General features: G+C 46.7%; 1 pseudogene; it reads left to right on the top strand.

The window, feature by feature from the left end:
• The first annotated feature begins 9,401 nt into the window (after positions 1–9,401).
• LOC138641900 (tigger transposable element-derived protein 1-like) lies at positions 9,402–11,149 on the top strand (annotated as a pseudogene).
• Positions 11,150–13,401: the final 2,252 nt, after the last annotated feature.

The raw sequence follows: 13,401 nt of genomic DNA, 5'->3' as shown, positions 1-13,401 counted from the left end.
ACTACAAAATATCCACAGCAGAAAAATACAAAAACTCCACCACCTAACTAAAGACGTGGAGAGTATATCTGCGACTCCAGCGAGTCCAACTAGACTGAGAAAAACATCAGGCACAGTCTAGCAGGAACAAAATAGAAACAAGATAAGCACAGAAAATAAACACACAGCAGTGTGTCTAAAAAAATGAAGCAAACACTTATCTTAGCTGAATTGGCAGCAAGCAGGAGAGGCCAGGCAGAGGACCAACACTTCCAAAGGAACATTGACTACTGGCAAGGACTAATGAGTCCTGCACAGCTAAATACCCCAGTCAGAATTGCAATTAGCAGAAACACCTGTCCAAGACTGCTGCTCAGGAATAACTGCATTACCATCAACAACCACCGGAGGGAGCCCAAGAGCAGAATTCACAACAGCGAAGACTTTGCTCGCACATCCGCCGGTTGCCCGTATGTTATGACTTGGTGGTTAGGAGCACCCGGAATGACCTGATAGTTAAACCTCATACAGGACAAGCTCTGGGATGTGGGAGCTCTGCTGACCGCAAGCCCTAATCCTATCACACACACTAGAAATAGCCGTGGAGCGCTCCTGACCAGACCTAGGCGCCTCGTCACAGCCTAAGAACTATCTAGCCCTAGAGAAAGAAAATAAAGCCTACCTTGCCTCAGAGAAATTCCCCAAAGGTAAAGGAAGCCCCCCACATATATTGACTGTGAGTAAAGATGAAAGTCACAAACGCAGAAATGAAACAGGTTTCAGCAAAGGGAGGCCAGACTTACTAAATAGACGGAGGATAGGAAAGGTAACTTTGCGATCAGCACAAAAACCTACAAAAGACCACGCAGAGTGTGCAAAAAAGACCTCCGCACCGACTCACGGTGCGGAGGGGCCACTCTGCATCCCAGAGCTTCCAGCTAGCAAGACAAAATCATAAAAAACCAGTTGGACAAGAAAACAGTGAACAAATAATGACTATCAGGAACTTAGCTTCTGCAGGAGAAGGCAGGTCACCAGAGAGATCCAGGAGCGAACTGAACAAATGCAAAAATATTGACAGCTGGCATGGAGTAACGATCTGAGAGGAGTTAAATAGAGCAGCCAACCAAAGGATAACCCACGTCACCTGTGTAAGGAACCTCAGAAGCAGCAGCTTCACTCATAGCCACCAGAGGGAGCCCATAGACAGAACTCGCCGAAGTACCATTCACGACCACAGGAGGGAGTTCGACAACAGAATTCACAACAGTACCCCCCCTTGAGGAGGGGTCACCGAACCCTCACCAGAGCCCCCAGGCCGATCAGGATGAGCCAAATGAAAGGCACGAACAAGATCGGCAGCATGAACATCAGAGGCGAAAACCCAGGAATTATCTTCCTGACCATAACCCTTCCACTTGACCAGGTACTGGAGTTTCCGTCTCGAAACACAAGAATCCAAAATCTTCTCCACCACATACTCCAACTCCCCCTCGACCAACACCGGGGCAGGAGGGTCAACGGAGGGAACCATAGGCGCCACGTATCTCCGCAACAACGACCTATGGAACACATTATGGATGGCAAAAGAAGCTGGAAGGTCCAAACGAAATGACACAGGATTAAGAACTTCAGAAATCTTATATGACCCAATGAAACAAGGCTTAAATTTAGGAGAGGAAACCTTCATAGGAACGTGACGAGATGACAACCAAACCAAATCCCCAACACGAAGTCGGGGACCAACACACCGACGGCGGTTAGCGAAACGTTGAGCCTTCTCCTGGGACAATGTCAAATTGTCCACCACATGAGTCCAAATCTGCTGCAACCTGTCCACCACCGCATCTACACCAGGACAGTCCGAAGGCTCAACCTGCCCTGAAGAGAAACGAGGATGGAAACCAGAATTACAGAAAAAAGGAGAAACTAAAGTAGCCGAGCTGGCCCGATTATTAAGGGCGAACTCAGCCAACGGCAAGAAGGACACCCAATCATCCTGATCAGCAGAAACAAAGCATCTCAGATATGTCTCCAAAGTCTGATTAGTTCGTTCGGTTTGGCCATTAGTCTGAGGATGGAAAGCCGAAGAAAACGACAAATCAATGACCATCTTAGCACAAAAGGACCGCCAAAACCTCGAAACAAACTGGGAACCTCTGTCCGAGACGATGTTCTCTGGAATACCATGCAAACGAACCACATGCTGGAAAAACAATGGCACCAAATCAGAGGAGGAAGGCAATTTAGATTAGGGTACCAAATGGACCATCTTAGAGAAGCGATCACAAACCACACAAATGACCGACATCTTTTGAGAAACAGGGAGATCAGAAATAAAATCCATGGAAATATGCGTCCAGGGCCTCTTCGGGATCGGCAAGGGCAAAAGCAACCCACTGGCACGAGAACAGCAGGGCTTATCCCGAGCACAAGTCCCACAGGACTGCACAAAAGCACGCACATCTCGTGACAAAGAAGGCCACCAAAAGGATCTAGCCACCAAATCTCTGGTACCAAAGATTCCAGGATGACCAGCCAACACTGAACAATGAATCTCAGAGATAACTCTACTAGTCCATCTATCAGGGACAAACAGTTTCTCCGTAGGACAACGGTCAGGTCTATCAGCCTGAAACTTTTGCAGCACACGCTGCAAATCAGGGGAAATGGCAGACAAAATTACCCCTTATTTAAGAATACCCGCCGGCTCTGGAACACCCGGAGAGTCAGGCACAAAACTCCTTGACAGGGTGTCAGCCTTCACATTCTTAGATCCCGGAAGGTATGAAACCACAAAATCAAAACGGGAGAAAAAGAGCGACCATCGAGCCTGTCTAGGATCCAACCGTTTGGCAGACTCGAGATAAGTCAAATTCTTGTGATCCGTCAAGACCACCACGCGATGTTTAGCTCCTTCAAGCCAATGTCGCCACTCCTCGAATGCCCACTTCATGGCCAACAACTCCCGATTGCCCACATCATAATTGCGCTCAGCAGGCGAGAATTTTCTAGAAAAGAAGGCACAGGGTTTCATCACCGAGCCATCAGAACTTCTTTGTGACAAAACAGCCCCTGCTCCAATTTCAGAAGCATCAACCTCAACCTGAAAAGGAAGCGAAACATCTGGCTGGCACAACACAGGGGCAGAAGCAAAACAACGCTTCAACTCCGGAAAAGCCTCTACAGCCGCAGAGGACCAATTGACCACATCAGCACCTTTCTTGGTCAAATCAGTCAACGGTTTAGCAATACTGGAAAAATTAGCGATGAAGCGACGATAAAAATTAGCAAAGCCCAGGAACTTCTGCAAGCTCTTCACAGATGTCGGCTGAGTCCAATCGTAAATGGCCTGAACTTTAACAGGGTCCATCTCGATAGTAGAAGGGGAAAAAATGAAACCCAAAAATGAAACCTTCTGAACTCCAAAGAGACACTTTGACCCCTTCACAAACAAAGAATTCGCACGAAGGACCTGGAACACCATTCTGACCTGCTTCACATGAGACTCCCAATCATCCGAAAAGACCAAAATGTCATCCAAATATACAATCATGAATCTATCCAGGTACTCTCGGAAGATGTCATGCATAAAGGACTGAAACACAGATGGAGCATTAGAAAGCCCGAATGGCATAACCAGGTACTCAAAATGGCCCTCGGGCATATTAAATGCCGTTTTCCATTTATCACCCTGTTTATTTCGCACAAGATTATACGCACCACGAAGATCTATCTTGGTGAACCAACTAGCCCCCTTAATCCGAGCAAATAAATCCGACAGCAGCGGCAAACTATACTGAAATTTGACTGTGATCTTATTAAGAAGGCGGTAATCAATACAAGGTCTCAAAGAACCATCCTTCTTGGCCACAAAAAAGAACCCTGCTCCCAATGGTGACGACGACGGACGAATATGACCCTTCTCCAAGGATTCCTTTATATAACTCCGCATAGCGGCGTGCTCTGGCACAGATAAATTAAACAGACGGCCCTTAGGAAACTTACTACCAGGAATCAAATCAATAGCACAGTCGCAATCCCTATGAGGAGGTAGGGAACCAGATTTGGGCTCTTCAAATACATCCCGGTAATCTGATAAAAACTCAGGGACTTCAGAAGGAGTGGAAGGCGAAATTGAAAGCAATGGAACATCACCATGTACCCCCTGACAACCCCAGCTGGACACAGACGTAGATTTCCAATCCAACACTGGATTATGGACCTGTAGCCATGGCAACCCCAAAACGACCACATCATGCAGATTATGTAACACCAAAAAGCGAATATCCTCCTGATGTGCAGGAGCCATGCACATGGTCAATTGAGTCCAGTACTGAGGCTTATTCTTGGCCAAAGGCGTAGCATCAATTCCTCTCAATGGAATAGGATACTGCAAGGGCTCTAAGAAAAAACCACAGCACCTGGCAAACTCCAAGTCCATCAAATTCAGGGCAGCGCCTGAATCCACAAATGCCATTACAGAATAGGACGACAGAGAGCAAATCAGAGTAATGGACAAAAGAAATTTAGACTGTACCGTACCAATGGTGGCAGACCTAGCGAACCGCTTAGTACGCTTAGGACAATCGGAGATAGCATGAGTGGATTCACCACAGTAAAAACACAGCCCATTCCGACGTCTGTGTTCTTGCCGTTCAGCTCTGGTCAAAGTCCTATCACACTGCATAGGCTCAGGCCTATGCTCAGAGAATACTGCCAGATGGTGCACAGCTTTGCGCTCACACATGCGCCGATCGATCTGAATGGCCAAGGACATAGACTCATTCAGACCAGCAGGCGTGGGAAATCCCACCATGACATCCTTAAGGGCTTCAGAAAGACCCTTTCTGAAAATTGCCGCCAGGGCACATTCATTCCACTGAGTAAGCACAGACTACTTTCTAAACTTCTGACAGTACACCTCTGCTTCATCCTGACCCTGACACAAAGCCAGCAAGATTTTCTCTGCCTGATCCACTGAATTTGGTTCATCATAAAGCAATCCAAGCGCCAGAAAAAAAGCATCAACATCACGCAATGCAGGATCTCCTGGCGCAAGGGAAAATGCCCAGTCTTGAGGGTCACCACGCAACAAAGAAATAATGATCTTTACCTGTTGAACAGGGTCACCAGAGGAGCGGGGTTTCAAAGCTAGAAACAGTTTACAATTATTTTTGAAATTCAAGAACCTAGATCTATCCCCATAAAATAAGTCAGGAATAGGAATTCTAGGCTCTAACATAGGATTCTGAACCACAAAATCTTGAATGTTTTGTACCCTTTCAGTGAGATGATCCACACAAGAGGACAGACCTTGAATGTCCATATCTACACCTGTGTCCTGAACCACCCAAAGGTCTAGGGGAAAAGAAAGACAAAACACAGTGCAAAGAAAAAAAAAATGGTCTCAGAAGTTCTCTTATCCCTCTATTGAGATGCATTAATACTTTGGGCCAGCTGTACTGTTATGACCTGGTGGTTAGGAGCACCCGGAATGACCTGATAGTTAAACCTCATACAGGACAAGCCCTGGGATGTGGGAGCTCTGCTGACCGCAAGCCCTAATCCTATCACACACACTAGAAATAACCGTGGAGCGCTCCTGACCAGACCTAGGCGCCTCGTCACAGCCTAAGAACTATCTAGCCCTAGAGAAAGAAAATAAAGCCTACCTTGCCTCAGAGAAATTCCCCAAAGGTAAAGGAAGCCCCCCACATATATTGACTGTGAGTAAAGATGAAAGTCACAAACGCAGAAATGAAACAGGTTTCAGCAAAGGGAGGCCAGACTTACTAAATAGACAGAGGATAGGAAAGGTAACTTTGCGATCAGCACAAAAACCTACAAAAGACCACACAGAGTGTGCAAAAAAGACCTCCGCACCGACTCACGGTGCGGAGGGGCCACTCTGCATCCCAGAGCTTCCAGCTAGCAAGACAAAATCATGAAAACCAGCTGGACAAGAAAACAGTGAACAAATAATGACTATCAGGAACTTAGCTTCTGCAGGAGAAGGCAGGTCACCAGAGAGATCCAGGAGCGAACTGAACAAATGCAAAAACATTGACAGCTGGCATGGAGTAACGATCTGAGAGGAGTTAAATAGAGCAGCCAACCAAAGGATAACCCACGTCACCTGTGTAAGGAACCTCAGAAGCAGCAGCTTCACTCATAGCCACCAGAGGGAGCCCATAGACAGAACTCGCCGAAGTACCATTCACGACCACAGGAGGGAGTTCGACAACAGAATTCACAACACCCATACACTCCAGCCGTATGCTGAACCATCAGCGATCGCTGAATCTTCCCCAGCACTGCCTAATAATCAACGTTGCAACAAGGTGGAACTCCACACTGCACATGGTTCAGACACTGTGCGAACAGAGGCGTGCTGTGATTAATTTGTGGGAGGATACATATACACGGGCAGGCAGTTGGATGGCAGACATGGAGTTGTCTAGTGTGCAGTGGTCAAAGCTCCAAGACCTCGGTCAAGTCCTTCAGTGTTTTGAGGAATGCACACAGCTGGTAAGTGCAGATGACGCCATCATAAGCATGAGCATCCCACTAATGCGTCTGCTGATGCAAAGTTTGACGCCCATTAAGGAGCTGGCGTCTGCAGCCGAGGAGGAGGGAAGCCTTGATGACAGTCAGCCATTGTCTGCTCAGGGAACTCTCCTGGACGAGGTGGCGGACGAAGAGGAGGAGGAGAAGGATGATGGGGATGAATATTTATGGGAGGAGGATGCTTCTCAGGGGGCAATAGAAACTGGTGGCGTTGCAAGGTCAGGTACAGGGTTTTTGCGGGACACAAGTGATGTTGATTTGCAAGAAAGTGCTCCTCAACCCAGCACAAGCAGTGAATTGACACCTGGAACATTGGCCCACATGGCTGAGTATGTGTCATGTCTGACGCTATTCACACTAGGGCGTCCGACAGACAGCGGTAATTCCACATTTGTCCACTATACGCTCAGTGGCGCCGGCTAGATTTTATCCAGGTTATCCAGGGTTAATCTGGCTGGTAATCTGGTTGGAGGCTGGGTCACGCCCGTGGCCTTTAAATAGTCATTCTGGACTTTGGGCGTCGCTGATTAAAGCTTGTGTCTTGTGCCTGGTGATCTCGGTCTGGAGTGGTGGTCTAAGAGTAGAAGTATCATATCTGGTGGTATATTATCCTTTGTCATATTTCTCCTTCCTATATTTGTGTTTATTTTTGCCCTGTGCACATTATAGTGTTTTCCTGTGTGTCTGCGGCATGGTGCATTTTTAGTTTTCCCTGTCTGTACTTTCTGTGTAGGTTGGTGTGTGGTCTTATCACTGGGTGGCGGGTGGAGGTTTCAGCATAGCGCTGAAACAGGAGTCAGGGTCAGGTCTGGCGGCCCAGACAAGCACACCATCAGTGTAAATTCTGGGAGAGGGACAGACAGGGTTTTCCCTAGTCTGAGGGATATCGCAGGGGCCCGGGTACTCATCTTTAGTCTACCCAATACCCCCGTGACAGTATGCCTTGCGTATCCTAAAAAGGGACCCCCACATTATCAAAATGATGACCGATGACAATGACTGGTTGGCCTGCCTCCTGGATCCACGATATAAAGGAAAATTACAAAATATCATGCCACATGAGAACCTTGAGCAAATATTGGCTACCAAACAAGCAACTCTTGTAGACTGTTTGGTTCAGGCATTCCCAGCACACAGCGGCGGTGATGGTTCTCACACGAGCCGTAGGGGGCAACATGGCAGAGGTGTTAGAGGTGCACAAATCCGAAGTGGCGTTGGACAGAAGGGTTTTATGACCAGGTTGTGGAGTGATTTCGCAATGACCGCTGACACGGCAGGTAGTGCTGCATCGATTCAAAGTGACAGGAGACATCATTTGTCCAGTATGGTTACAAACTACTTTTTCTTCCTTTTCGATATTCTCCCTCACAGGTCATTCCCCTTTGATTACTGGGCATCTAAAATAGACACCTGGCCTGAATTGGAAGAATATGCATTACAGGAACTCGCTTGCCCTGCCCTGCTTCTAGTGTGCTATCAGAAAGTCTTCAGTGCTGCTGGTTCAATACTGACCGAAAAAAGGACACGTCTGGCTACCCTGAATGTTGATGATCTAACCTTCATTAAAATGAACCAATCATGGATTTCAAATTATTTTGCCCCACCTTCTCCTGCCGACACGTAGCTTACCTGAAAAATGTCTTGCTTTTGGCCTCCTCTTACTGACTTCTCCAATTCCTCCATTTGCAGCTGCTGAATGTCCACCAGAGGCCATTTTTATACCTCCCAAAATGGGCTGACTCTCCCCACAGGGCCGTCGTCACCACCTGGCGCAAGCACCCGTGCGAGTGCCATTTGCCTGGACAGATGGGCGCGCCCATTCTTGGGCAACGGCATTGGCACAGGGTCCCTCATAGTACAATGAAGTGTCTCTGACGGTGGTGGTGCACAACCAACGTCAAACACACCGTCGTAATATGAGGGGCCCTGTGCCAGTACCGCCGCCCACGAGAGAGTGTTCCCCCCCAGCTCGAACAGTGCTCTACCACTTGCAATACTTACCTCTCCCTGCTCCTGGTGAAGAACTGGATGGATCCTGTCTATTGCTCCAAGTTTGGCACCGTCCACCACTGTGTAATCTGTGCTGTTAAATCCTTCAATGGCACTGCCAATACAAATTTGTTGAAATGATAGATGATAGTTAAAATATACAGGGGCCCTGGCCTCCATTTAGACCAGTTAATACTTTGCGCCTACTACCACTGTCTGCTACTCACCAGAGGAGCCCACCCCAGTACCTAGCTATGCCGCCTGTTTAGTCCTGTTACCAATTTTGAACTGCATTTAGCCTACTTTTTTAGTTTGGGCCTACTAACTGTGTCTGTGCACTCATTACAGTTTTCCTCCACTGAACAAAGCAATGCCGCCTGTTTAGACCTGTTACCAATTTTGAACTGCATTTAGCCTACTTTTTTAGTTTGAAAGATAAGCTTGGCACACACTCAGTGGGATGCAGTGAAAAAGATTTTAATAAGGAGAGTACATACAGAGTTGACGTTTCGGTCAAACATTGACCTTCATCAATGTACTGTAACAGGAAAAGGCGATAACAAAAATAAAAAAATAAAGTATTTACAATATAAGTCCATACATAGGTCAAAAGGTAAATAAGCAGGTCTATTTTTCATAAATGTGTTCACATAAATAGCAGTATCCGGTTATAATGTACAGTTAGTCCTCGGTTTACGACGGTCTTGGGTTACGACGCTTTATACGACGCCTCGTTCCGACTTACGCGGTTTTGCGTCGTAAGTCGAACTACGTGCAGGGGCGGAGCAATAGCGTCCAGTACTGTACACTGCACCCGGTTACAGAGGAAAACAAGTCTCCTGCACGCCATAACACCCTTCATTATGGCTCCCAAACGTAAGGAAGACTCATCTGATACCAGTGCATCAAAGAAAAGGAAGGCCATCACCATGGAGGTGAAAGTGGAAATCATAAGGCGATCTGATAAGGGGGAAACACCAACAGAAATTGGCAGGTCATTAGGACTAAGTCGTTCGACTGTCGCTACAATTATCAAGGATAAAGATCGTATCCTTGAACATGTGAAAGGATCTGCTCCTATGAAAGCGACAGTGATAACAAAGCAGCGTAGTGGTCTTATTATTGAGATGGAAAGATTACTGGTGCTTTGGTTGGAAGACCAAAATCAACGCCGTATACCTGTGAGCCTTATGGTTATTCAGGCGAAGGCTAAGCGACTGTTTGAGGCGTTGAAAAGAGAAAAGGGGGAAGGAGGTGAAAGTGAAGAATTTGTGGCGAGTAGGGGTTGGTTTATGAGGTTTAAGGATCATGCCAATTTCCATAACATTAAAGTGCAAGGTGAAGCTGCTAGTGCTAATGAGAAAGCAGCGACTGAGTTTCCTAAAGCATTGGCTGAGATAATTGAGGAGGGTGGTTACTGTGCTCAACAAGTGTTCAACGGGGATCAGACAGGCTTGTTTTGGAAACGTTTGCCTAACCGTACGTACATCGCCAAGGAGGAGAAGACAGCACCAGGTAATAAAGTCGGCAAGGAGAGACTGACTTTGCTTCTTGGGGGCAATGCTGCTGGCAACTACAAACTGAAGCCCATGCTGGTGTATCAGGCTGAGAATCCAAGGGCACTCAAGGGCATTTCAAAGTGTCAACTATCAGTCATCTGGAAGTCTAATAGGAAGGCGTGGGTGACACTTGCAGTGTTTGATGACTGGTTCACCAACCATTTTGTGCCAGGCGTGGAGCGGTATTGTACCTCCAAGGATATCCCCTTTAAGGTGTTGCTAATTCTGGACAATGCCCCTGGACACCCTGCCCATCTGGATGACTTTAACCCTAATGTCAAGGTGGTTTACCTTCCACCTAATACCACTGCCCTCATACAGCCTATGGACCAAGGAGCCATTGCTACATTCAAGGCCTACTACCTCCGAAGGGTCATTGGTAATGCTTTAGCAGCAACTGAAAAGAATAAGGACTTGACTCTAAAGGAGTTTTGGAAAACATACAACATCCTTGATGCTGTGAATAACATTGCTAATTCCTGGATGAGGTTAAGCAGACCAGTATGAATGGTGTGTGGAAAAAACTGTGTCCCCAGTTTGTAAATGATGTCACAGAGGTCCAAGAGTCAGTGACTAGTGTCATAAAGAACGTTGTTGATATGAGTAAGACAATGAATCTGGAGGTGGAGGAGAAGGATGTCACAGAGCTACTGGCATCTCATGGAGAGGAGTTATATGCTGAGGACCTTATTCAACTGGAGAAGCAGATGATAGAGGAAGAGGAAGACATGCCAACCCCAGAACTTAAGACATTTACAAGGCAGGGCTTGGCAGGAGGTTTTGCCCTGATACAGGAAGGGTTGTCAAGGTTTGAGGCTGAGGATCCCAACATGGAAAGGTACACTAGGGTTGCCAGAGGAGTCATGGATTCCCTTAGGTGTTACAAGGAGATCTTGGAGGAGAAGAAGATGGTCTCCTTCCAAACTAACCTGCAGCAGTACTTCAAGAAGGTAGAGAGGCCTGCAACAGATCCTGTACCCTCTACCTCACCTGCCCCTCTTGACTCACCTCCCCCAGTATCTCCAGCACGTGCTGCAGCTTCCTCCCAATAAGCCTGTTCTCTCTTTGGAATTGTTATCTTTGTTTATTACAGTACACTGTTTATTACTGTTACAGTACTTACAGTACAGTATTTCATTATTAAACGTACTGTACTGCACAATATTTGACTCTACCTATGTTTATTGATAATGTTGTTATGGTTCAGTACTGTATAAACGTATGGTCCGACTTACGTCGAAATTCGGTTTACGACGCCGTGTTAGAACGGATCACCGTCGTAAGTCGAGGACTACCTGTATACATGGATAGATAACCGTTATTCCAAGCATCATAGAATATCCTAGCATAGAATGAACAATAGTACCGCTAAGTGAGGTCAGTGTGCGTGATATTATATTAGTAGGACCAGTGTACCATATATAGGGGAAATGGAAAGGTACCTACCCTCTCAAAAAAACACAGAATGAATTGGGTCACTATGGTGATCATAAGTAGAAACCTAAAGCAGCATAAGGGGGAATGGGCCACAGTTACATAAGAACAGACCACTAGTGCCCTGCCAGTGTGTGGTGCCACATACAGAATTACATACCCTGCCAGCTGCAGAGAAATGGAAGAGAGGATGGACGGCACTGTGGGGTTAAAACAGTCACTGTGAACTAGATGCAGAGTATGCAGGAGCGGTATCTCCGGTGTATATCTCTATCACTTACCAGGTGCCAAAGGTGGAAGCGGACGCGGTTTCCGCCGCTAGTCCAGGGAGTGACAGAGGTGCTCTTAAGAAGATAAAGTGCTGCACATGGGACGCGCTACCGGAAATGCCTACCCGGAAGTGACGTGTTATGATGCGGTGGTCTAGGAGCAACATGGAACGAGCTCTGAAGGAAGTGGTAACTGTACTGACCGCAGTCCCTAAGCTCAACACAACACTAGAAGTAGCTGTGGAATGCTCCTAACTCTCCCTAGGCATCTCGTCACAGCCTAAGAGCTAACTACCCCTAAAGACAGAAGCAGGAAAGCTATCTTGCCTCAGAGAAAATCCCCAAAGGATAGATTAGCCCCCCACAAATAATGACTGTGAGTGGAGAGGAAAAAGACATACACAGAATGAAACCAGGATGAGCACAGGAGGCCAGTCTAGCTTGATAGATAGGACAGGATGGAATACTGTGCGGTCACTATAAAACACTACAAAAATCCACGCAGAGTTTGGCAAACAAGGCAAACAGGATCATGGGGTGCATTAAAAGAGGTCTGGATACACATGATGAGAGCATTATACTGCCTCTGTACAAATCCCTAGTTAGACCGCACATGGAGTACTGTGTCCAGTTTTGGGCACCTGTGCTCAGGAAGGATATAATGGAACTAGAGAGAGTACAAAGGAGGGCAACAAAATTGATAAAGGGGATGGGAGAACTACAATACCCAGATAGATTAGCGAAATTAGGATTATTTAGTCTAGAAAAAAGACGACTGAGGGGCGATCTAATAACCATGTATAAGTATATAAGAGGACAATACAAATATCTCGCTGAGGATCTGTTTATACCAAGGAAGGTGACGGGCACAAGGGGGCATTCTTTGCGTCTGGAGGAGAGAAGGTTTTTCCACCAACATAGAAGAGGATTCTTTACTGTTAGGGCAGTGAGAATCTGGAATTGCTTGCCTGAGGAGGTGGTGATGGCGAACTCAGTCGAGGGGTTCAAGAGAGGCCTGGATGTCTTCCTGGAGCAGAACAATATTGTATCATACAATTATTAGGTTCTGTAGAAGGACGTAGATCTGGGGATTTATTATGATGGAACATAGGCTGAACTGGATGGACAAATGTCTTTTTTCGGCCTTACTAACTATGTTACTATGTTACTATGTTACTATGTTTACAAAAAAATCTCCACACCTGACTAAAGGTGTGGAGGGTAAATCTGCTTCCCAGAGCTTCCAGCAAGACAGAATTAATTCATACTGATAACGCTGGACAAACATAGAAAGCACTGAATGGATAAAGGTACTGTCACACTAGACGATATCGCTAGCGATCCGTGACGTTGCAGCGTCCTCGCTAGCGATATCGTCCAGTGTGACAGGCAGCAGTGATCAGGCCCCTGCTGGGAGATCGCTGGTCGGGGAAGAAAGTCCAGAACTTTATTTCGTCGCTGGACTCCCCGTAGACATCGCTGAATCGGCGTGTGTGACACCGATTCAGCGATGTCTTTGCCGGTAACCAGGGTAAACATCGGGTAACTAAGCGCAGGGCCGCGCTTAGTAACCCGATGTTTACCCTGGTTACCATCCTAAA

Source organism: Ranitomeya imitator, chromosome 1 (genome assembly GCF_032444005.1).
Source record: "Ranitomeya imitator isolate aRanImi1 chromosome 1, aRanImi1.pri, whole genome shotgun sequence".
NCBI classification, from domain to species: domain Eukaryota; kingdom Metazoa; phylum Chordata; class Amphibia; order Anura; family Dendrobatidae; genus Ranitomeya; species Ranitomeya imitator.
Note: the sequence above shows the minus strand (reverse complement) of the source record. Positions and strands in the feature narration are given on the sequence as shown.